The sequence below is a fragment of the Heptranchias perlo genome, chromosome 30 (genome assembly GCF_035084215.1).
Source record: "Heptranchias perlo isolate sHepPer1 chromosome 30, sHepPer1.hap1, whole genome shotgun sequence".
Taxonomy (NCBI): Eukaryota; Metazoa; Chordata; class Chondrichthyes; order Hexanchiformes; family Hexanchidae; genus Heptranchias; species Heptranchias perlo.
In genome coordinates this window covers 37,253,111-37,276,290 of record NC_090354.1, presented here as the reverse complement: position 1 = coordinate 37,276,290, position 23,180 = coordinate 37,253,111, and positions in this window count along the sequence as shown.

Genomic DNA, 23,180 nt, shown 5'->3' with positions numbered 1-23,180 from the left:
GCTCCTACTCTCCCTCCTGGTCCTTCTCCGTCCCCTGCTCCTTCTCCACATCCTGCTCCTCCTCCACCTCCTTGTCCACCTCCTGCTCCTTGTCCACCTCCTGCTCCTTGTCCACCTCCTGCTCCCTGTCCACCTCCTGCTGCTTGTCCAACTCCTGCCCCTTCTTCTCCTCCTTCTCCTCCTCATGGTCCTTTTCCACCTACTGCTCCTTGTCTTCCTCCTGCTCCTTGTCTCCCTCCTGCTCCTTCTCCACCTCCTGCTCCTTCTCCAACTCCTGCTACTTCCTGCCCTCCTGTTCATTCTCCACCTCCTGCTCCTTCTCCACTCCTGCTCATTCACCACCTCCTGCTCCTGCTTCTCCTCCTTCTCCTCCTCCTGCTACTTTTCCACTTCCTGCTCCTTGTCTCCCTCCTGCTCCTTGTCTCCCTCCTGCTCCTTCTCCTCCGCCTGCTCCGTCTCCACCTCCTGCTCGTGCTCAACCTCCTGCTCCTTCTCCTTCTCCTGCTCCTTCTCCACCTCCTGCTCCTTCTCCACCTCCTGCTGCTACTCATCTTGCGCCTGATATGCCTCCTGCTCCTTCTCCTCCTCCTGCTTCTACTCCTCCTCCGGCTTCTTCTTCTTCTCCACCTCCTGCTCCTTCTCCACCTCCTGCTCCTACTCCACCTCTTGCTCGTTCTCCACATCATGCTCCTTCTCCACCTTCTGCTCCTTCTCCTCATCTTGCACCTTCTCCTCCTCCTGCCCCTTCTCCTCCTCCGGCTCCTACTCCTCCTGCTGCTCCTTCTTCTTCTCCTGCTCCTTCTCCACTCCTTCTCCTTCTCCTCCTCTTGCTCCATCTCGCCCTCCTGCTCCTTCTCGTCATCCTGCTCCTTCTCGCCCACCTGCTTCTACTCGCACTCCTGCTGCTTCTCGCCCTCCTGCTCCTTCTCCACCTCCTGCTCCTTCTCCACCTGCTGCTCCTTCTTCACTCCTGCTCATTCACCACCTCCTGCTCCTTCTTCTCCTCCTTCTCCTCCTGCTCCTCCTCCACCTTCCGCTCCATGTCTCCCTTCTGATCCTTCTCCACCTCCTGCTCCTTCTCCTTCTCCTGCTGCTTCTCCTTCTCCTGTTCCTACTCCCCCTCCTGCTCCTTCTCCACATCCTGCTCCTTGTCCCCCTCCTCCTCTTTCACCCCCTCCTTCTCCTCATCCACCTCCTTCTCCTCCTGCTGCTCCTTCTCGACCTCCTGGTCCTTCTTGCCCTCTTGCTTTTTCTCGCCCTGCTGCTCTTTCTCCACCTCATGCTCCTTCTACACCTGCTGCTTCTTCTCCACTCCTGCTCATTCACCACCTCCTGCTCCATCTTCTTCACCTGCTCCATCTTGTCCTCCTCCTCCATCTCAATTCCTGCTCCATCTCCAGCTCCTGCTCCTTCTCCTCCTCGTCCTCCTCCACCCCATCGTGCTCCTTGTCCACCGCCTGCTCCTTCTCCCCCTCCTGCTCATTCTCCCCCTCCAGCTCTTTCTCCCCCTCCTGCTCCTTCTCCTGCTCCTGCTCCATCTCCACCTCCTGCTCCTTCTCCAAGTCCTGCTCCTTCTCCTCATCTTGCGCCTTCTCCACCTCCTGCTCCTTCTCCTCCTCCTGCTCCTACTCCTCCTCCTGTTCCTTCTTCTTCTCTTTCAAGTTCTCCACTCCTGCTCCTTCTCCTCCTCCTGCTCCTTCTCCTCCTCCTGCTCCTTCTCCTCCTCCTGCTCCTTCTCCTCCTCCTGCTCCTTCTCCTCCTCCTGCTCCTTCTCCACCTACTTCTCCTTCTCCACCTCCTGCTCCTTCTCCACCTTCTGCTCCTTCTCCTCCTCCTGCTCCTTCTCCTCCTCCTGCTCCTTCTCCTCCTCCTGCTCCTTCTCCTCATCTTGCGCCTTCTCCACCTCCTGCTCCATCTCCTCCTCCTGCTCCTACTCCTCCTCCTGCTCCTACTCCTCCTCCTGCTCCTCCACCTGCTCCTTCTCCACCTCCTGTTCCTTCACCACTCCTGCTCCATTTCCACCTCCTGCTACATCTCCTCCTCCTGCTCCTTCTCCTCCTCCTGCTTCTTCTCCAACTCGTTCTCCGACTCCCCCTTCTGGTCCTTCTCCGCCTCCTGCTCCTTCTCCACCTATTGTTTCTCCCCACCTCCTGTTCCTTCTCCTCCTGCTGCTGCTTCTCCACCTCCTGCTCTTTGTCCACATCCTGATCCTTGTCCACCTCCTGCTCCTTGTCCACCAAGTGCTCCTTCTCGCCCTCCTGCTCGTTCTCGCCCTCCTGCTCCTTCTCCACCTGCTGCTCCTTCTCCAACTGCTGCTCCTTCTCCACTCCTGCTTCGTCTCCTTCTCCTGCTCCTTCTCCACCTCCTGCTCCTTCTTCTCCTCCTGCTCCTGCCCCTCCTCCTGCTTCTTCTCCAACTCATGCTCCTACTCTCCCTCCTGGTCCTTCTCCGTCCCCTGCTCCTTCTCCACATCCTGCTCCTCCTCCACCTCCTTGTCCACCTCCTGCTCCTTGTCCACCTCCTGCTCCTTGTCCACCTCCTGCTCCCTGTCCACCTCCTGCTGCTTGTCCAACTCCTGCCCCTTCTTCTCCTCCTTCTCCTCCTCATGGTCCTTTTCCACCTACTGCTCCTTGTCTTCCTCCTGCTCCTTGTCTCCCTCCTGCTCCTTCTCCACCTCCTGCTCCTTCTCCAACTCCTGCTACTTCCTGCCCTCCTGTTCATTCTCCACCTCCTGCTCCTTCTCCACTCCTGCTCATTCACCACCTCCTGCTCCTGCTTCTCCTCCTTCTCCTCCTCCTGCTACTTTTCCACTTCCTGCTCCTTGTCTCCCTCCTGCTCCTTGTCTCCCTCCTGCTCCTTCTCCTCCTCCTGCTCCGTCTCCACCTCCTGCTCGTGCTCAACCTCCTGCTCCTTCTCCTTCTCCTGCTCCTTCTCCACCTCCTGCTCCTTCTCCACCTCCTGCTGCTACTCATCTTGCGCCTGATCTGCCTCCTTCTCCTTCTCCTCCTCCTGCTTCTACTCCTCCTCCGGCTTCTTCTTCTTCTTCTTCTCCTGCTCCTTCTCCACTCCTGCTCCTTATCCTCCTCCTGCTCCTGATCCTCCTCCTGCTCCTTCTCGTCCTCCTGCTCCTTCTCCTCCTCCTGCTCCATCTCCACCTCCTGCTCCTTCTCCTCCTCCTGCTGCTGCTCCTCTTCCTACTTCTTCTCCAACTCCTTCTCCTACTCCACCTCCTGGTCCTTCTGCGCATCCTGCTCCTTCTCCACCTATTGCTTCTTCTCCACCTCCTGTTCGTTTTCCACCTCCTGATCCTTTTCCAACTCCTGCTCCTTGTCCACCTCCTGCTCCTGCTCCTCCTCCTGCTTCTTCTCCAACTCCTTCTCCAGCTCCTCCTCCTGGTCCTTCTCCGCCTCCTGCTCCTTTTCCACCTATTGCTTCTTCTCCTTCGCCTGTTCCTTCTCCTCCTCCTGCTCCTTCTCCACTTTCTTCTCCTCCTCCACCTCCTTCTCCTCCACCTGTTCCTTCTCCACCTCCTGCTTCTTCTCCACCTCCTGCTTCTTCTCCACCTCCCGCTCCTTGTCCACCTCCTGCTCCTTCTCAACCTCCTGCTCATTCTCCACCTCCTGCCCCTTCTTCCCTTGTTGCACCTGCTCCTCCTCCTGCATCTTCTCCAACTCCTTCTCCTGCTCCTCCTCCTGGAACTTCTCCGCCTCCTGCTCCTTCTCCACCTATTGCTTCTTCTCCTTCTCCTGTTCATTCTCCTCCTCCTGCTCCTTCTCCACCTCCTTCTCTTCCTCCACCTCCTTCTCCACCTCCTGCTCCTTGTCCACCTCCTGCTCCTTGCCCACCTCCTGCTCCTTGTCCTCCTCCTCCTCCGTGTCCACGTCCTGATTCTTGTCCACTTCCTGCTCATTGTCCACCTCCTGCTCCTTATGGCCCTCCTGATCCTTCTCGTCTTCCTGCTCCTTCTCCACCTCCTGGTCCTTCTCCTTCTCCTGCTGCTACTCGACCTCCTGCTCCTTCTCCTCCTCCTGCTCCTTCTCCTCCTCCTGCTCCTTCTCCTCCTCCTGCTCCTTCTCCACCTCCTGCTGCTACTCCACCTCCTGCTCCTTCTCCACCTCCTGCTCCTTCTCCTCATCTTGCGCCTTCTCCACCTCCTGCTACTTCTCCTCCGCCTGCTCCGTCTCCACCTCCTGCTCCTTGTCCACCTCCTGCTCCTTCTCCACCTCCTGCTCCTTCTCCTCATCTTGCGCCTTCTCCACCCACTGCAGCTTCTCCTCCACCTGCTCCTTCTCCTCCTGCTGCTCCTTCTTCTTCTCCTTCTCCTCCTCCTGATCCTCATCCACCTCATGCTCCTTGTCTCCCTCTTGCTCCTTCTCCACCTCCTGCTCCTTCTCCACCTCCTGCTCCTACTCCACCTCTTGCTCGTTCTCCACATTATGCTCCTTCTCCACCTCCTGCTCCTTCTCCTCATCTTGCGCCTTCTCCTCCTCCTGCCCCTTCTCCTCCTCCGGCTCCTACTCCTCTTGCTGCTCCTTCTTCTTCTCCTGCTCCTTCTCCACTCCTTCACCTTCTCCTCCTCTTGCTCCATCTCGCCCTCCTGCTCCTTCTCGTCATCCTGCTCCTTCTCGCCCACCTGCTTCTGCTCGCACTCCTGCTGCTTCTCGCCCTCCTGCTCCTTCTCCACCTCCTGCTCCTTCTCCACCTGCTGCTCCTTCTCCACTCCTGCTCATTCACCACCTCCTGCTCCATCTTCTTCACCTGCTCCATCTTGTCCTCCTCCTCCTTCTCAATTCCTACTCCATCTCCAGCTCCTGCTCCTTCTCCTCCTCGTCCTCCTCCACCCCCTCGTGCTCCTTGTCCACCGCCTGCTCCTTGTCCCCCTCCTGCTCATTCTCCCCCTCCAGCTCTTTCTCACCCTCCTGCTCCTTCTCCTGCTCCTGCTCCATCTCCACCTCCTGCTCCATCTCCACCTCCTGCTCCTTCTCCACCTCCAGCTCCTTCTCCTCATCCTGCGCCTTCTCCACCTCCTGCTCCTTCTCCTCCTCCTGCTCCTCCTCCTGCTCCTTCTTCTTCTCTTTCTGGTTCTCCACTCCTGCTCCTTCTCCTCCTCCTGCTCCTTCTCCTCCTCCTGCTCCTTCTCCTCGTCCTGCTCCTTCTCCACCTCCTGCTCCTTCTCCTCCTCCTGCTCCTTCTCCTCCACCTGCTCCTTCTCCTCCTCCTGCTCCTTCTCCTCCTCCTGCTCCTTCTCCTCATCCTGCTCCTTCTCCACCTCCTGCTCCTTCTCCACCTCCTGCTCCTTCTCCTCTTCCTGCTCCTTCTCCTCCTCCTGCTCCTTCTCCTCCTCCTGCTCCTTCTCCTCGACCTGCTCCTTCTCCACCTCCTGCTCCTTCTCCTCCTCCTGCTCCTTCTCCTCCTCCTGCTCCTTCTCCTCCTCCTGCTCCTTCTCCTCCTCCTGCTCCTTCTCCTCCTCCTGATCCTTCTCCTCCTCCTGATCCTTCTTCGCCACCGTCTCCTCCTCCTCCACCTACTTCTCCTCCTCCTGCTCCCTGTCCACCTGCCGCTCCTTGTCCACCTCCTGCTCCTTGTCCACCTCCTGCTCCTTGTACACCTCCTGCTCCTTGTCCACCTCCTTCTCCTTGTCCACCTCGTGCTCCTTGTCCACCTCGTGCTCCGTGTCCACCTCCTGCTCCTTGTCCAACTCCTGCTCCAACTAGCCCTCCTGCTCCTTCTCGCCCACCTGCTTCTTCTCGCACTCCTGCTCCTTCTCGCCCTCTTGCTCCTTCTCCAACTCATGTTCCTTCTCCACCTGCTGCTCCTTCTCCACTCCTGCTCATTCACCACCTCCTGCTGCTTCTTCTCCTCCTTCTCCTCCTCCTGCTACTCCTCCACCTCCCGCTCCTTGTCTCCCTCCTGATCCTTCACCTCCTGCTCCTTCTCCTTCTCCTTCTCCTGCTCCTTCTTCTCCGCCTGCTCCATCTTCTCCTCCTGCTCCTTCTCAATTCCTGGGCCATCTCCAGCTCCTGCTAATTGTACACCTCCTGCTCCTTGTCAACCTCCTGCTCCTTGTCCAACTCCTGCTCCTTCTTGCCCTCCTGCTCCTTCCTGCACTCCTGTTCCTTCTCCACCTCCTGGTCCTTCTCCACTCCTGCTCATTCACCACCTCCTGCTAATTCTTCTCCTCCTTCTAGTCCTCCTGCTCCTTCTGCACCTCCTGCACCTTGTCTTCCTCCTGCTCCTTTTCTGCCTCCTGCTCCTTCTCCACCTCCTTGTCCTCCTCCACCTCATTCTCCTCCTTTTGCTCCTTGCCCACCTCCTGCTCCTTGTCCACCTCATGCTTCTTGTCCACCTCATGCTTCTTGTCCACCTCCTGCTCTTTCTCGCCCTCGTGCTCCTTCTCGTTCTCCTTCTCCTTCTCTCCCTCCTTCTCGCCCTCCTGCTCCTTCTCGCCCACCTGCTCCTTCTCGCCCTCCTGCTCCTTCTGCACCTGCTGCTCCTTCTCCAACTGCTGCTCCTTCTCCACCTCCTGCTCCTTCTTCTCCTCCTGCTCCTGCCCCTCCTCCTGCTTCTTCTCCAACTCATTCTCCCACTCCCCCTCCTGGTCCTTCTCCGTCTCCTGCTCCTTCTCCACATCCTTCTCCTCCTCCACCTCCTTCTCCTCCTCCTGCTCCTTGTCCACCTCCTGCACCTTGTCCACCTCCTGCTCCCCGTCCACCTCCTGCTCCTTGTCCAACTCCTGCCCCTTCTTCTCCTCCTTCTCCTCCTCATGGTCCTTTTCCACCTCCTGCTCCTTGTCTTCCACCTGCTGCTTCTCGCCCTCCTACTCCTTCTCCACCTCCTGCTCCTTCTCCACCTGCTGCTCCTTCTCCACTCCTGCTCATTCACCACCTCCTGCTCCTTCTTCTCCTCCTTCTCCTCCTGCTCCTCCTCCACCTTCCGCTCCATCTTTCCCTTCTGATCCTTCTCCACCTCCTGCTCCTTCTCCTTCTCCTGCTGCTTCTCCTTCTTCTGTTCCTACTCCCCCTCCTGCTCATTCTCCCCCTCCAGCTCTTTCTCACCCTCCTGCTCCTTCTCCTGCTGCTGCTCCATCTCCACCTCCTGCTCCATCTCCACCTCCTGCTCCTTCTCCACCTCCAGCTCCTTCTCCTCATCCTGCGCCTTCTCCACCTCCTGCTCCTTCTCCTCCTCCTGCTCCTCCTCCTGCTCCTTCTTCTTCTCTTTCTGGTTCTCCACTCCTGCTCCTTCTCCTCCTCCTGCTCCTTCTCCTCCTCCTGCTCCTTCTCCTCCTCCCGCTCCTTCTCCTCGTCCTGCTCCTTCTCCACCTCCTGCTCCTTCTCCTCCTCCTGCTCCTTCTCCTCCTCCTGCTCCTTCTCCTCCACCTGCTCCTTCTCCTCCTCCTGCTCCTTCTCCTCCTCCTGCTCCTTCTCCTCATCCTGCTCCTTCTCCACCTCCTGCTCCTTCTCCACCTCCTGCTCCTTCTCCTCTTCCTGCTCCTTCTCCTCCTCCTGCTCCTTCTCCTCCTCCTGCTCCTTCTCCTCGTCCTGCTCCTTCTCCACCTCCTGCTCCATCTCCTCCTCCTGCTCCTTCTCCTCGTCCTGCTCCTTCTCCACCTCCTGCTCCTTCTCCTCCTCCTGCTCCTTCTCCTCCTCCTGCTCCTTCTCCTCCACCTGCTCCTTCTCCTCCTCCTGCTCCTTCTCCTCCTCCTGCTCCTTCTCCTCATCCTGCTCCTTCTCCACCTCCTGCTCCTTCTCCACATCCTGCTCCTTCTCCTCCTCCTGCTCCTTCTCCTCCTCCTGCTCCTTCTCCTCCTCCTGCTCCTTCTCCTCGTCCTGCTCCTTCTCCACCTCCTGCTCCTTCTCCTCCTCCTGCTCCTTCTCCTCCTCCTGATCCTTCTCCTCCTCCTGATCCTTCTTCGCCACCGTCTCCTCCTCCTCCACCTACTTCTCCTCCTCCTGCTCCCTGTCCACCTGCCGCTCCTTGTCCACCTCCTGCTCCTTGTCCACCTCCTGCTCCTTGTACACCTCCTGCTCCTTGTCCACCTCCTGCTCCTTGTCCACCTCGTGCTCCTTGTCCACCTCGTGCTCCGTGTCCACCTCCTGCTCCTTGTCCAACTCCTGCTCCAACTAGCCCTCCTGCTCCTTCTCGCCCACCTGCTTCTTCTCGCACTCCTGCTCTTTCTCGCCCTCTTGCTCCTTCTCCAACTCATGTTCCTTCTCCACCTGCTGCTCCTTCTCCACTCCTGCTCATTCACCACCTCCTGCTGCTGCTTCTCCTCCTTCTCCTCCTCCTGCTACTCCTCCACCTCCCGCTCCTTGTCTCCCTCCTGATCCTTCTCCACCTCCTGCTCCTTCTCCTTCTCCTTCTCCTGCTCCTTCTTCTCCGCCTGCTCCATCTTCTCCTCCTGCTCCTTCTCAATTCCTGGGCCATCTCCAGCTCCTGCTAATTGTCCACCTCCTGCTCCTTGTCAACCTCCTGCTCCTTGTCCAACTCCTGCTCCTTCTTGCCCTCCTGCTCCTTCCTGCACTCCTGTTCCTTCTCCACCTCCTGGTCCTTCTCCACTCCTGCTCATTCACCACCTCCTGCTAATTCTTCTCCTCCTTCTAGTCCTCCTGCTCCTTCTGCACCTCCTGCACCTTGTCTTCCTCCTGCTCCTTTTCTGCCTCCTGCTCCTTCTCCACCTCCTTGTCCTCCTCCACCTCATTCTCCTCCTTTTGCTCCTTGCCCACCTCCTGCTCCTTGTCCACCTCATGCTTCTTGTCCACCTCATGCTTCTTGTCCACCTCCTGCTCTTTCTCGCCCTCGTGCTCCTTCTCGTTCTCCTTCTCCTTCTCTCCCTCCTTCTCGCCCTCCTGCTCCTTCTCGCCCACCTGCTCCTTCTCGCCCTCCTGCTCCTTCTGCACCTGCTGCTCCTTCTCCAACTGCTGCTCCTTCTCCACCTCCTGCTCCTTCTTCTCCTCCTGCTCCTGCCCCTCCTCCTGCTTCTTCTCCAACTCATTCTCCCACTCCCCCTCCTGGTCCTTCTCCGTCTCCTGCTCCTTCTCCACATCCTTCTCCTCCTCCACCTCCTTCTCCTCCTCCTGCTCCTTGTCCACCTCCTGCACCTTGTCCACCTCCTGCTCCCCGTCCACCTCCTGCTCCTTGTCCAACTCCTGCCCCTTCTTCTCCTCCTTCTCCTCCTCATGGTCCTTTTCCACCTCCTGCTCCTTGTCTTCCACCTGCTGCTTCTCGCCCTCCTACTCCTTCTCCACCTCCTGCTCCTTCTCCACCTGCTGCTCCTTCTCCACTCCTGCTCATTCACCACCTCCTGCTCCTTCTTCTCCTCCTTCTCCTCCTGCTCCTCCTCCACCTTCCGCTCCATCTTTCCCTTCTGATCCTTCTCCACCTCCTGCTCCTTCTCCTTCTCCTGCTGCTTCTCCTTCTTCTGTTCCTACTCCCCCTCCTGCTCATTCTCCCCCTCCAGCTCTTTCTCACCCTCCTGCTCCTTCTCCTGCTCCTGCTCCATCTCCACCTCCTGCTCCATCTCCACCTCCTGCTCCTTCTCCACCTCCAGCTCCTTCTCCTCATCCTGCGCCTTCTCCACCTCCTGCTCCTTCTCCTCCTCCTGCTCCTCCTCCTGCTCCTTCTTCTTCTCTTTCTGGTTCTCCACTCCTGCTCCTTCTCCTCCTCCTGCTCCTTCTCCTCCTCCTGCTCCTTCTCCTCCTCCTGCTCCTTCTCCTCGTCCTGCTCCTTCTCCACCTCCTGCTCCTTCTCCTCCTCCTGCTCCTTCTCCTCCTCCTGCTCCTTCTCCTCCACCTGCTCCTTCTCCTCCTCCTGCTCCTTCTCCTCCTCCTGCTCCTTCTCCTCATCCTGCTCCTTCTCCACCTCCTGCTCCTTCTCCACCTCCTGCTCCTTCTCCTCTTCCTGCTCCTTCTCCTCCTCCTGCTCCTTCTCCTCCTCCTGCTCCTTCTCCTCGTCCTGCTCCTTCTCCACCTCCTGCTCCTTCTCCTCCTCCTGCTCCTTCTCCTCCTCCTGCTCCTTCTCCTCCTCCTGCTCCTTCTCCTCCTCCTGATCCTTCTCCTCCTCCTGATCCTTCTTCTCCACCGTCTCCTCCTCCTCAACCTACTTCTCCTCCTCCTGCTCCCTGTCCACCTGCCGCTCCTTGTCCACCTCCTGCTCCTTGTCCACCTCCTGCTCCTTGTACACCTCCTGCTCCTTGTCCACCTCCTGCTCCTTGTCCACCTCGTGCTCCTTGTCCACCTCGTGCTCCGTGTCCACCTCCTGCTCCTTGTCCAACTCCTGCTCCAACTAGCCCTCCTGCTCCTTCTCGCCCACCTGCTTCTTCTCGCACTCCTGCTCCTTCTCGCCCTCTTGCTCCTTCTCCAACTCATGTTCCTTCTCCACCTGCTGCTCCTTCTCCACTCCTGCTCATTCACCACCTCCTGCTGCTTCTTCTCCTCCTTCTCCTCCTCCTGCTCCTCCTCCACCTCCCGCTCCTTGTCTCCCTCCTGATCCTTCTCCACCTCCTGCTCCTTCTCCTTCTCCTTCTCCTGCTCCTTCTTCTCCGCCTGCTCCATCTTCTCCTCCTGCTCCTTCTCAATTCCTGGGCCATCTCCAGCTCCTGCTAATTGTCCACCTCCTGCTCCTTGTCAACCTCCTGCTCCTTGTCCAACTCCTGCTCCTTCTTGCCCTCCTGCTCCTTCCTGCACTCCTGTTCCTTCTCCACCTCCTGGTCCTTCTCCACTCCTGCTCATTCACCACCTCCTGCTAATTCTTCTCCTCCTTCTAGTCCTCCTGCTCCTTCTGCACCTCCTGCACCTTGTCTTCCTCCTGCTCCTTTTCTGCCTCCTGCTCCTTCTCCACCTCCTTGTCCTCCTCCACCTCATTCTCCTGCTTTTGCTCCTTGCCCACCTCCTGCTCCTTGTCCACCACATGCTTCTTGTCCACCTCATGCTTCTTGTCCACCTCCTGCTCTTTCTCGCCCTCGTGCTCCTTCTCGTTCTCCTTCTCCTTCTCTCCCTCCTTCTCGCCCTCCTGCTCCTTCTCGCCCACCTGCTCCTTCTCGCCCTCCTGCTCCTTCTGCACCTGCTGCTCCTTCTCCAACTGCTGCTCCTTCTCCACCTCCTGCTCCTTCTTCTCCTCCTGCTCCTGCCCCTCCTCCTGCTTCTTCTCCAACTCATTCTCCCACTCCCCCTCCTGGTCCTTCTCCGTCTCCTGCTCCTTCTCCACATCCTTCTCCTCCTCCACCTCCTTCTCCTCCTCCTGCTCCTTGTCCACCTCCTGCACCTTGTCCACCTCCTGCTCCCCGTCCACCTCCTGCTCCTTGTCCAACTCCTGCCCATTCTTCTCCTCCTTCTCCTCCTCATGGTCCTTTTCCACCTCCTGCTCATTGTCTTCCACCTGCTGCTTCTCGCCCTCCTACTCCTTCTCCACCTCCTGCTCCTTCTCCACCTGCTGCTCCTTCTCCACTCCTGCTCATTCACCACCTCCTGCTCCTTCTTCTCCTCCTTCTCCTCCTGCTCCTCCTCCACCTTCCGCTCCATCTTTCCCTTCTGATCCTTCTCCACCTCCTGCTCCTTCTCCTTCTCCTGCTGCTTCTCCTTCTTCTGTTCCTACTCCCCCTCCTGCTCCTTCTCCACCTCCTGCTCCTTGTCCCCCTCCTGCTCTTTCACCCCCTCCTTCTCCTCATCCACCTCCTTTTCCTCCTCCTGCTCCTTCTCGACCTCCTGGTCTTTCTTGCCCTCCTGCTTTTTCTCGCCCTGCTGCTCTTTCTCCACCTCATGCTCCTTCTACACCTGCTGCTCCTTCTCCACTCCTGCTCATTCACCACCTCCTGCTCCATCTTCTTCACCTGCTCCTTCTTGTCCTCCTCCTCCTTTTCAATTCCTGCTCCATCTCCAGCTCCTGCTCCTTCTCCTCCTCGTCCTCCTCCACCCCCTCCTGCTCCTTGTCCACCGCCTGCTCCTTCTCCCCCTCAGCTCATTCTCCCCATCCAGCTCTTTCTCCCCCTCCTGCTCCTTCACCTGCTCCTGCTCCTTCTCCACCTCCTGCTCCTTCTCCACCTCCTGCTCCTTATCCTCCTCCTGCTCCTTCTCCACCTCCTGCTCCTTCTCCACCTCCATCTCCTTCTCCACCTCCTGCTCCTTCTTCTCCTCCTGCTCCTTCTCCACCTCCTGCTCCTTCTCCACCTCCATCTCCTTCTCCTCCTCCTTCTCCTTCTTCTTCTCTTGCAGGTTCTCCACTCCTGCTCCTTCTCCTCCTCCTGCTCCTTCTCCTCCTCCTGCTCCTTCTCCACCTCCTGCTCCTTATCCTCCTCCTGCTCCTTCTCCACCTCCTGCTCCTTCTCCACCTCCATCTCCTTCTCCACCTCCTGCTCCTTCTTCTCCTGCTGCTCCTGCTCCTCCTCCTGCATCTTCTCCAACTCCTTCTCCTACTCCTCCTCCTGGTCCTTCTACACGTCGTGCTCCATCTCCAACTAATGCTTCTTCTCCACCTCCGGTACCTTCTCCTCCCCCTGCTCCATCTCCACCGTCTCCTCCTCCTCCACCTACTTCTCCTCCTCCTGCTCCCTGTCCACCTGCCGCTTCTCGACCACCTCCTGCTCCTTGTACACCTCCTGCTCCTTGTCCACCTCGTGATCCGTGTCCACCTCCTGCTCCGTGTCCACCTCCTGCTCCGTGTCCACCTCCTGCTCCGTTTCCACCTCCTGCTCCTTGTCCACCTCCTGCTCCTTGTCCACCTCCTGCTCATTGTCCACCTCCTGCTCCATCGAGCCCTCCTGCTCCTTCTCGCCCACCTGCTTCTTCTCGCACTCCTGCTCCTTCTCGCCCTCTTGCTCCTTCTCCACCTAATTTTCCTTCTCCACCTGCTGCTCCTTCTCCACTCCTGCTCATTCACCACCTCCTGCTGCTTCTTCTCCTCCTTCTCCTCCTCCTGCTCCTCCTCCACCCCCCGGCCTTGTCTCCCTCCTGATCCTTCTCCACCTCCTGCTCCTTCTCCTTCTTCTCCTTCTCCTTCTCCTTCTCCTGCTCCTTCTTCTCCGCCTGCTCCATCTTCTCCTCCTGCTCCTTCTCAATTCCTGGGCCATCTCCGGCTCCTGCTAATTGTCCACCTCCTGCTCCTTGTCAACCTCCTGCCCCTTGTCCACCTCCTGCTCCTTCTCGCCCTCCTGCTCCTTCCTGCCCTCCTGCTCCTTCTCCACCTCCTGCTCCTTCTCCACCTCCTGCTCCTTCTCCACTCCTGCTCATTCACCACCTCCTGCTCCTTCTTCTCCTCCTTCTAGTCCTCCTGCTCCTTCTGCACCTCCTGCACCTTGTCTTACTCCTGCTTCTTTTCTGCCTCCTGCTGCATCTCCGCCTCCTTGTCCTCCTCCACCTCATTCTCCTCCTTTTGCTCCTTGCCCACCTCCTGTTCCTTGTCCACCTCCTGCTCCTTGTCCACTTCATGCTTCTTGTCCACCTCCTGCTTTTTCTCGCCCTCCTGCTCCTTCTCGCCCTCCTGCTCCTTCTCGCCCTCCTGCTCCTTCTCGGCCTCCTGCTCCTACTCGCCCACCTGCTCCTTCTCGCCCTCCTGCTCCTTCTCCAACTGCTGCTCCTTCTCCAACTGCTGCTCCTTCTCCACTCCTGCTTCGTCTCCTTCTCCTGCTCCTTCTCCACCTCCTGCTCCTTCTTCTCCTCCTGCTCCTGCCCCTCCTCCTGCTTCTTCTCCAACTCATTCTCCCACTCCCCCTCCTGGTCCTTCTCCGTCTCCTGCTCCTTCTCCACATCCTTCTCCTCCTCCACCTCCTTCTCCTCCTCCTGCTCCTTGTCCACCTCCTGCTCCCTGTCCACCTCCTGCTCCCTGTCCACCTCCTGCTCCTTGTCCAACTCCTGCCCCTTCTTCACCTCCTTCTCCTCCTCATGATCCTTTTCCACCTACTGCTCCTTGTCTTCCTCCTGCTCCTTGTCTCCCTCCTGCTCCTTCTCCACCTCCTGCTCCTTCTCCAACTCCTGCTACTTCCTGCCCTCCTGCTCACTCTCCACCTCCTGCTCCTTCTCCTTATCCTGCTCCTTCTCCACCTCCTGCTCCTTCTCCACCTCCTGCTGCGACTCATCTTGCGCCTGATCCACCTCCTGCTCCTTCTCTTCCACCGCTCCATCTCCACCGTCTCCTCCTCCTCCACCTACTTCTCCTCCTCCTGCTCCCTGTCCACCTGCCGCTCCTTGTCCACCTGCCGCTCCGTGTCCACCTCGTGCTCCGTGTCCACCTCGTGCTCCGTGTCCACCTCGTGCTCCGTGTCCACCTCGTGCTCCGTGTCCACCTCGTGCTCATTGTCCACCTCCTGCTCATTGTCCACCTCCTGCTCATTGTCCACCTCCTGCTCATTGTCCACCTCCTGCTCCATCTCGCCCACCTGCTTCTTCTGGCACTCCTTCTCCTTCTCGCCCTCTTGCTCCTTCTCCACCTAATGTTCCTTCTCCACCTGCTGCTCCTTCTCCACTCCTGCTCATTCACCACCTGCTGCTGCTTCTTCTCCTCCTTCTCCTCCTCCTGCTCCTCCTCCACCTCCTGCTCCTTGTCTCCCTCCTGATCCTTCTCCACCTCCTGCTCCTTCTCCTTCTCCTTCTCCTTCTCCTGCTCCTTCTTCTCCCCCTGCTCCAACTTCTCCTCCTGCTCCTTCTCAATTCCTGGGCTATCTCCAGCTCCTGAGAGTTGTCCACCTCCTGCTCCTTGTCAACCTCCTGCTCCTTGTCCACCTCCTGCTCCTTGTCCACCTCCTGCAACTTGTCCACCTCCTGCTCCTTCTCGCCCTCCGGCTCCTTCCTGCCCTCCTGCTCCTTCTCCACCTCCTGCTCCTTCTCCACTCCTGCTCATTCACCACCTCCTGCTCCTTCTTCTCCTTCTTCTCGTCCTCCTGCTCCTTCTGCACCTCCTGCACCTTGTCTTCCTCCTGCTCCTTTTCTGCCTCCTGCTCCTTCTCCACCTCCTTGTCCTCGTCTACTTCCTTCTCCTCCTCCTGCTCCTTGTCCACCTCCTGCTCCTTGTCCACCTCCTGCTCCCTATTCACCTCCTGCACCTTGTCCAACTCCTGCCCCTTCTTCTCCTTCTTCTCCTCCTCATGGTCCTTTTCCACCTCCTGCTCCTTGTCTTCCTCCTGCTCCTTGTCTCCCTCCTGCTCCTTCTCCACCTCCTGCTCCTTCTCCAACTCCGGCTACTTCCTGCCCTCCTGCTCCTTCTCCACCTCCTGCTCCTTCTCCACTCCTGCTCATTCACCACCTCCTGCTCCTTCTTCTCCTCCTCCTCCTGCTACTTTTCCACCTCCTGCTCCTTGTCTTCCTTCTGCTCCTTGTCTCCCTCCTGCTCCTTGTCCACCAAGTGCTCCTTCTCGCCCTCCTGCTCCTTCTCGCCCTCCTGCTCCTTCTCGCCCTCCTGCCCCTTCTCCACCTGCTGCTCCTTCTCCACCTGCTGCTCCTTCTCCACTCCTGCTTCGTCTCCTTCTCCTGCTCCATCTCCACCTCCTGATCCTTCTTCTCCTCCTGCTCCTGCCCCTCCTCCTGCTTCTTCTCCAACTCACTCTCCTACTCCCCCTCCTGGACCTTCTCCGTCTCCTGCTCCTTCTCCACGTATTGCTTCTTCTCCACCTCCTGTTCGTTCTCCTCATTCTGCTCCTTCTCCACCTCCTTCTCCTCCTCCACCTCCTTGTCCACCTCCTGCTCCTTGTCCACCTCCTGCTCCTTGTGCACCTCCTGCTCCTTGTCCACCTCCTGCTCCTTGTCCAACTCCTGCCCCTTCTTCTCCTCCTTCTCCTCCTCATGGTCCTTTTCCACCTCCTGCTCCTTGTCTTCCTCCTGCTCCTTGTCTCCCTCCTGCTCCTTCTCCACCTCCTGCTCTTTCTCCAACTGCTGCTACTTCCTGCCCTCCTGCTCCTTCTCCACCTCCTGCTCCTTCTCCACTCCTGCTCATTCACCGCCTCCTGCTCCTTCTTCTCCTCCTTCTCCTCCTCCTGCTCCTTTTCCACCTCCTGCTCCTTGACTTCCTCCTGCTCCTTGTTGCCCTCCTGCTCCTTCTCCTCCTCCTGCTCAGTCTCCACCTCCTGCTCGTTCTCAACCTCCTGCTCCTTCTCCTTCTCCTGATCCTTCTCCAACTCCTGCTCCTTCTCCACCTCCTGCTGCTTCTCATAGAATCATAGAATCACAGAAGTTACAACATGGAAACAGGCCCTTCGGCCTAACATGTCCATGTTGCCAGTTTATACCACTAAGCCAGTCCCAAATTCCTGCACTTGGCCCATATCCCTCTATCCCCATCTTACCCATGTAACTGTCCAAATGCTTTTTAAAAGACAAAATTGTACCCGCCTCTACTACTGCCTCTGGCAGCTCGTTCCAGACACTCACCACCCTTTGAGTGAAAAATTGCCCCTCTGGACCCTTTTGTATCTCTCCCCTCTCAACTTAAATCTATGCCCCCTCGTTATGGACTCCCCTACCTTTGGGAAAAGATTTTGACTATCGACCTTATCTATGCCCCTCATTATTTTGTAGACTTCTATAAGATCACCCCTTAACCTCCTACTCTCCAGGGAGAAAAGTCCCACTCTGTCTAATATCTCCCTATAAGTCAAATCATCAAGTCCCGGTAGCATGCAAGTAAATCTTTTTTGCACTCTTTCTAGTTAAATAATATCCTTTCCATAATAGGGTGACACAAACTGTGCACAGTACTCCAAGTGTGGCCTCACCAATGCCCTGTCCAACTTCAACAAGACATCCCAAGTCCTGCATTCAATGTTCTGACCAATGAAACTAAGCTTGCCGAATGCCTTCTTCACCACCCTATCCACCTGTGACTCCACTTTCATTTTGCGCCTTCTCCACCACCTGCTCCTTCTCCTCCTCCTGCTTCTACTCCTCTTCCTTCTTCTTCTTCTTCTCCTGTTCCTTGTCCACCTCCTGCTCCTTGTCCACCTCCTGCTCCTTGTCCACCTCCTGCTCATTGTCCACCTCCTGCTCCTTGTCCACCTCCTGCTCCTTGTCCACCTCCTGCTCCTTGTCCACCTCCTGCTCCTTGTCCACCTCCTGCTCCTTCTCCAACTCCTGCTCCTTCTTCTCCTCCTGCTGCTGCTGCTCTACCTGCTTCTTCTCCAACTCCTTCTCCTACTCCCCGTCCTGGTCCTTCTGCGCATCCTGCTCCGTCTCCACCGAGTGCTTCTACTCCACCTCCTGTTCGTTCTCCTCCACCTGCTCCTTCTCCACCTCTTTCTCCTCCTCCACCAACTTCTCCTCCTCCAACTCCTACTCCTCCTCCTGCTCCGTGTCCACCTCCTGCTCCTTCTCCACCTCCTGCTCCTTGTCAACCTCCTGCTCCTTGTCCACCTCCTGCTCCTTGTCCACCTCCTGCAACTTGTCCACCTCCTGCTCCTTCTCGCCCTCCGGCTCCTTCCAGCCCTCCTGCTCCTTCTCCAACTCCTGCTCCTTCTTCTCGTCCTGCTGCTGCTGCTCTACCTGCTTCTTCTCCAACTCCTTCTCCTACTCCCCGTCCTGGTCCTTCTGCGCATCCTGCTCCGTCTCCACCGAGTGCTTCTACTCCACCTCCTGTTCGTTCTCCTCCACCTGCTCCTTCTCCACCTCTTTCTCCTCCTCCACCAACTTCTCCTCCTCCAACTCCTACTCCTCCTCCTGCTCCGTGTCCACCTCCTGCTCCTTCTCCACCTCCTGCTCCTTGTCAACCTCCTGCTCCTTGTCCACCTCCTGCTCCTTGTCCACCTCCTGCAACTTGTCCACCTCCTGCTCCTTCTCGCCCTCCGGCTCCTTCCAGCCCTCCTGCTCCTTCTCCACCTCCTGCTCCTTCTCCACTCCTGCTCATTCACCACCTCCTGCTCCTTCTTCTCCTTCTTCTCGTCCTCCTGCTCCTTCTGCACCTCCTGCACCTTGTCTTCCTCCTGCTCCTTTTCTGCCTCCTGCTCCTTCTCCACCTCCTTGTCCTCGTCCACTTCCTTCTCCTCCTCCTGCTCCTTGTCCACCTCCTGCTCCTTGTCCACCTCCTGCTCCCTATTCACCTCCTGCACCTTGTCCAACTCCTGCCCCTTCTTCTCCTTCTTCTCCTCCTCATGGTCCTTTTCCACCTCCTGCTCCTTGTCTTCCTCCTGCTCCTTGTCTCCCTCCTGCTCCTTCTCCACCTCCTGCTCCTTCTCCAACTCCGGCTACTTCCTGCCCTCCTGCTCCTTCTCCACCTCCTGCTCCTTCTCCACTCCTGCTCATTCACCACCTCCTGCTCCTTCTTCTCCTCCTCCTCCTCCTCCTGCTACTTTTCCACCTCCTGCTCCTTGTCTCCCTCCTGCTCCTTGTCCACCAAGTTCTCCTTCTCGCCCTCCTGCTCCTTCTCGCCCTCCTGCTCCTTCTCGCCCTCCTGCCCCTTCTCCACCTGCTGCTCCTTCTCCACCTGCTGCTCCTTCTCCACTCCTGCTTCGTCTCCTTCTCCTGCTCCATCTCCACCTCCTGATCCTTCTTCTCCTCCTGCTCCTGCCCCTCCTCCTGCTTCTTCTCCAACTCACTCTCCTACTCCCCCTCCTGGACTTTCTCCGTCTCCTGCTCCTTCTCCACGTATTGCTTCTTCTCCACCTCCTGTTCGTTCTCCTCATTCTGCTCCTTCTCCACCTCCTTCTCCTCCTCCACCTCCTTGTCCACCTCCTGCTCCTTGTCCACCTCCTGCTCCTTGTGCACCTCCTGCTCCTTGTCCACCTCCTGCTCCTTGTCCAACTCCTGCCCCTTCTTCTCCTCCTTCTCCTCCTCATGGTCCTTTTCCACCTCCTGCTCCTTGTCTTCCTCCTGCTCCTTGTCTCCCTCCTGCTCCTTCTCCACCTCCTGCTCCTTCTCCAACTCCTGCTACTTCCTGCCCTCCTGCTCCTTCTCCACCTCCTGCTCCTTCTCCACTCCTGCTCATTCACCGCCTCCTGCTCCTTCTTCTCCTCCTTCTCCTCCTCCTGCTCCTTTTCCACCTCCTGCTCCTTGACTTCCTCCTGCTCCTTGTTGCCCTCCTGCTCCTTCTCCTCCTCCTGCTCAGTCTCCACCTCCTGCTCGTTCTCAACCTCCTGCTCCTTCTCCTTCTCCTGATCCTTCTCCAACTCCTGCTCCTTCTCCACCTCCTGCTGCTTCTCATAGAATCATAGAATCACAGAAGTTACAACATGGAAACAGGCCCTTCGGCCTAACATGTCCATGTTGCCAGTTTATACCACTAAGCCAGTCCCAAATTCCTGCACTTGGCCCATATCCCTCTATCCCCATCTTACCCATGTAACTGTCCAAATGCTTTTTAAAAGACAAAATTGTACCCGCCTCTACTACTGCCTCTGGCAGCTCGTTCCAGACACTCACCACCCTTTGAGTGAAAAATTGCCCCTCTGGACCCTTTTGTATCTCTCCCCTCTCAACTTAAATCTATGCCCCCTCGTTATGGACTCCCCTACCTTTGGGAAAAGATTTTGACTATCGACCTTATCTATGCCCCTCATTATTTTGTAGACTTCTATAAGATCACCCCTTAACCTCCTACTCTCCAGGGAAAAAAGTCCCACTCTGTCTAATATCTCCCTATAAGTCAAATCATCAAGTCCCGGTAGCATGCAAGTAAATCTTTTTTGCACTCTTTCTAGTTAAATAATATCCTTTCCATAATAGGGTGACACAAACTGTGCACAGTACTCCAAGTGTGGCCTCACCAATGCCCTGTCCAACTTCAACAAGACATCCCAAGTCCTGCATTCAATGTTCTGACCAATGAAACTAAGCTTGCCGAATGCCTTCTTCACCACCCTATCCACCTGTGACTCCACTTTCATTTTGCGCCTTCTCCACCACCTGCTCCTTCTCCTCCTCCTGCTTCTACTCCTCCTCCTTCTTCTTCTTCTTCTCCTGTTCCTTGTCCACCTCCTGCTCCTTGTCCACCTCCTGCTCCTTGTCCACCTCCTGCTCATTGTCCACCTCCTGCTCCTTGTCCACCTCCTGCTCCTTGTCCACCTCCTGCTCCTTGTCCACCTCCTGCTCCTTGTCCACCTCCTGCTCCTTCTCCAACTCCTGCTCCTTCTTCTCGTCCTGCTGCTGCTGCTCTACCTGCTTCTTCTCCAACTCCTTCTCCTACTCCCCGTCCTGGTCCTTCTGCGCATCCTGCTCCGTCTCCACCGAGTGCTTCTACTCCACCTCCTGTTCGTTCTCCTCCACCTGCTCCTTCTCCACCTCTTTCTCCTCCTCCACCAACTTCTCCTCCTCCAACTCCTACTCCTCCTCCTGCTCCGTGTCCACCTCCTGCTCCTTCTCCACCTCCTGCTCCTTCTCCACCTCCTGCTCCATGTCCACCACCTGCTCCTTCTCCACCTCCTGCTCCTTCTCCACCTCCTGCCCCTTCTTCTCCTCTTGCACCTGCTCCTCCTCCTGCTTCTTCTCCAACTCCTTCTCCTGCTCCTCATCCTGGTCCTTCTCCGCCTCCTGCTCCTTCTCCACCTATTGCTTCTTTTCCTTCTCCTGTTCCTTCTCCTCCTCCTGCTCCTTCTCCACCTCCTTCTCCTCCTCCACCTCCTTATCCTCCTCCACCTCCTTCTCCTCCTCCACCTCCTTGTCCACCTCCTGCTCGTTGTCCACCTCCTGCTCCTTGTCCACCTCCTCCTCCGTGTCCACCTCCTCATTCTTGTCCACCTCCAGATTCTTGTCCACCTCCTGCTCCTTGTCCAACTCCTGCTCCTTGTCCAACTCCTCCTCCTTGTCCATCTCCTGCTCCTTGTCCACCTCCTGCTCCTCCGCGCCCTCGTGCTCCTTATCGCCCTCCTGCTCCTTCTCGTCCTCCTGCTCCTTCTCGCTCCCCTGCTCCTTCTCGCTTCCCTGCTCCTTCTCCACCTCCTGCTCCTTCTCCACCTCCTGCTCCTTCTCCTTATCTTGCGCCTTCTCCACCTCCAGCTCCTTCTCCTCCTCCTGCTCCTACTCCTCCTCCTGCTACTTCTTCTTCTCCTGCTCCTTCTCCACTGCTGCTCCTTCTCCTCCTCCTGCTCCTTCTCCTCTTCCTGCACCTTCTCCTCCTCCTGCTCCGTCACAACCTCCTGCTCTTTCTTCTCCTCCTGCTCCTGTTCTTCCTGCTGCTTCATCTCCAAATCCATCTCCTGCTCCCCCTCCTGGTCCTCCTCCGCCTTCTGCTCCTTTTCCACCTGTTGTTTCTTCTCCACCTCCTGTTCCTTCACGTCCTCCTGATCCTTCTCCACCTCCACTCCTCCTCCACCTCCTTCTCCTCCTCCTGCTCCTTGTCCACCTCCTGCTCCTTGTCCACCTCCTCCTCCTTATCCACCTCCTGCTCCTTGTCTCCCTCCTGCTCCTTCTCCACCTCCTGCACCTTCTCCACCTCTTGCTCCTTCTCCACCTCCTGCTCCTTCTCCACCTCCTGCTCCTTCACCACCTCCTGCTCCTTCTCCATCTCCTGCCCCTTCTTCTCCTCCTGCTCCTGCTCCTCCTCTGCTTCTTCTCCAACTCCTTCTCCTGCTCCTCATCCTCGGCGGTCTCCACCTCCTGCTCCTTCTCCACCTATTGCTTCTTCTCCTTCTCCTGTTCATTCTCCTCCTTCTGCTCCTTCTCCACATCCTTCTCCTCCTCCACTTCCTTCTCCACCTCCTGCTCCTGGTCAACCTCCTGCTCCTTGTCCACCTCCTCCTCCTTATCCACCTCCCGCTCCTTGTCTCCCTCCTGCTCCTTCTCCACCTCCTGCTCCTTCTCCACCTCCTGCTCCTTCTCCACCTCCTGCTCCTTCTCCACCTCCTGCTCCTTCTCCACCTCGTGCCCCTTCTTCTCCTCCTCCTCCTGCTCCTCCTGTGCTTCTTCTCCAAATCCTTCTCCTGCTCCTCATCCTCGTCGGTCTCCGCCTCCTGCTCCTTCTCCACCTATTGCTTCTTCTCCTTCTCCTGTTCATTCTCCTCCTCCTGCTCCTTCTCCACATCCTTCTCCTCCTCCACTTCCTTCTCCACCTCCTGCTCCTTGTCCACCTCCTGCTCCTTGTCCACCTCCTGCTCCTTGTCCACCTCCTGCTCCTTGTCCACCTCCTCCTCCGTGTCCACCTCCTGCTCCTTGTCCATCTCCTGCTCCTTGTCCATCTCGTGCCCCTTGTCCACCTCCTGCTCCTGCTCCTCCTCTGCTTCTTCTCAAACTCCTCCTCCTGCTCCTAATCCTCCTCCTGCTCCATCTTCTTCTCCTGCTCCTTCTCCATCTCCTGCCCCTTCTTCTCCTCCTGCTCCTCCTCTGCTTCTTCTCCAACTCCTTCTCCTGCTCCTCATCCTCGTCGGTCTCCGCCTCCAGCTCCTTCTCCACCTATTGCTTCTTCTCCTTCTCCTGTTCATTCTCCTCCTCCTGCTCCTTCTCCACATCCTTCTCCTCATCCACTTCCTTCTCCACCTCCTGCTCCTTGTCAACCTCCTGCTCCTTGTCAACCTCCTGCTCCTTGTCCACCTCCTGCTCCTTGTCCACCACCTCCTCCGTGTCCACCTCCTGATTCTTGTCCACCTCCTGCTCCTTGTCCATCTCGTGCCCCTTGTCCACCTCCTGCTCCTCCGCGCCCACCTGCTCCTTATCGCCCTCCTGCTCCTTCTCGTCCTCATGCTCCTTCTCGCACTCCTGCTCCATCTCGCTCCCCTGCTCCTTCTCCACCTCCTGCTCAATCTCCTTCTCCTGCTCCTTCTTCTTCTCCTGCACCTTTTCCACTGCTGCTCTTTCACCTCCTCCTGCTCCTTCTCCTCCTCCTGCACCTTCTCTTCCTCCTGCTCCGTCTCCACCTCCTGCTCCTTCTCCACCTCCTGATCCTTCTCCACCTCCTGATCCTTCTCCACCTACTGCTCCTTCTCCACCTCCTGCTCCTTCTCCTCATCTTGCGCCTTCTACACCTCCTGCTCGTTCTCCACCTCCTGCTCCTACTCCTCCTGCTGCTCGTCCACCTCCTCCTGCCCCTTCTCCTCCTCCTGTTCCTCCTCCACCTCCAGCTCCTTATCCTTCTCCTGCTCCTTCTCCTTCTCCTGCTCCTTCTTCTCCGGCTGCTCCTTCTTCCCCTCCTGCTCCTTCTCAATTTCTGCTCAATCTCCAGCTCCTGCTCGTTCTCTTCCTCGTCCTCCTCCTTCCCCTCCTGCTCCTTGTACACCTCCTGCTCCTTCACCCCCTCCTCCTCCTTCTCCCCCTTCTGCTCCTTCTCCCCTTCCTGCTCCTTCT